Source organism: Micromys minutus (assembly GCF_963924665.1).
Source record: "Micromys minutus genome assembly, chromosome: 14".
In the NCBI taxonomy this organism is placed as follows: Eukaryota; Metazoa; Chordata; class Mammalia; order Rodentia; family Muridae; genus Micromys; species Micromys minutus.
Genome location: NC_137983.1, coordinates 30,912,910 through 30,914,250, shown reverse-complemented (window position 1 = coordinate 30,914,250; position 1,341 = coordinate 30,912,910). Strand labels below are relative to the sequence as shown.

General features: G+C 49.7%; 1 pseudogene across 1 annotated transcript; it reads left to right on the top strand.

Moving 5' to 3' along the window:
• Nucleotides 1-209: 209 nt before the first annotated feature.
• LOC308429901 (histone H1.0-like) lies at nucleotides 210-920 on the top strand (annotated as a pseudogene). Its single transcript has 2 exons — nucleotides 210-265; nucleotides 394-920. The product of its transcript is annotated as a histone H1.0-like (transcript).
• The last annotated feature ends 421 nt before the right edge of the window (nucleotides 921-1,341 follow it).

The window sequence follows — 1,341 nt, the reverse complement described above, 5'->3', positions numbered from 1 at the left end:
AATTTAAAATTGTTCTTGGTCTTCACTACATTATAATGGTGATAAAAGAATGGCGTCATATGTCTAAAGACAATCATAAGAAAATATGTTTAGACACAGAGCTGGGAAACAGGAGGCCCTGGAGGTGGAGGTGGAGGCAGTGCCAGGCACCAGGCGAGCAACAGAACCTTGGGAGCTGGGCACACAAAGCTGCTTGACAGGAGCCACGCATGGCCCCGCGTCCCCAGCAGCCAGTGGCACTTTGGTCTAGCCTGCTAGTGGAGCGGTAAAGCAGATCGCAAGTCAGGTTCTACACAGCCTCCAGCGAGGGCTGGCCCATTGGAAGGTTCCTTGAACAGAGGGAGCAGGCAGGCCACCATGGCCAAGCATTCCACCTCCACCCCTGCGGCGAAGCAAGTCCACAGACCACCCCAAGTATTCAGACATGATGATCGTGGCTGCCATCCAGGCAGAGAAGAACCACACAAGCTCCTCGTGCCAGTCCATCCAAAAGTATATCAAGAGCCACTACAAAGTGGGTGAGAATGCAGACTCACAGATCAAGTTGTCCATCAAGCAGCTAGTGACCACCAGTGTTCTCAAGCAAACCAAAGGGGTGGGCACCTTGGGGCCCTTCAGATTGGCCGAGGGCAATGAGCCCAAGAGGTCAGTGGCTTTCAAGAAGACCAAGAAGGAAGTCAAGAAAGTGGCCACTCTAAAGAAGTCAGCCAAGTCCAAGAAGGCTGTCTCCAAAGGTCCAAGCAAGAGACCCAAAGCCACCCGGACAGGAAGGCCAAGAAGAAGCCAGCTGCCATGCCCAAGAAAGCCAAAAAGCCCAAGATTGTCAAAGTCAAGTCAGTCAAGGCATCCAAGCCCAGAAAGCCAAACCCATGAAGCCCAAAGCCAAGTTGAGTGCCAAGATGGCCAGCAAGAAGAAGTGACAGTGAAGGCTTTGCTTGGGGACACTCCGTTTCCTGTAAATACATTTCTCTCTTGATCTCATCTGTAACCCTTCGCCCATTCTATTCTGACTTTATATAGAGAACAGAGTTTAGATTCCCCAGGCAGACATTGTGGAGTAACTCCTTTTCCCTTAACCCATTGTTTAAGGAGTGTGGAGAGCAGGTGTGGCGGCGCTTCTTTTCTGCTGGTCAGAGACGGTAGCGACAAAGGAGAGCAAACAGACCTCATCTTTGTAATGATGGAGATGTACTTTATTTGATTTGATATTAACCTTCTTACGGGGTTAGAGATGGGTGTGTATGTTTCCTTCGGTGGTTTGTTTACTATGAAGGTAAATGGAACTGGCAAAGTTTCTGTGTAGGTGAGGGGACCTTGTGGGCGTTTCAAAACCTTTAATGA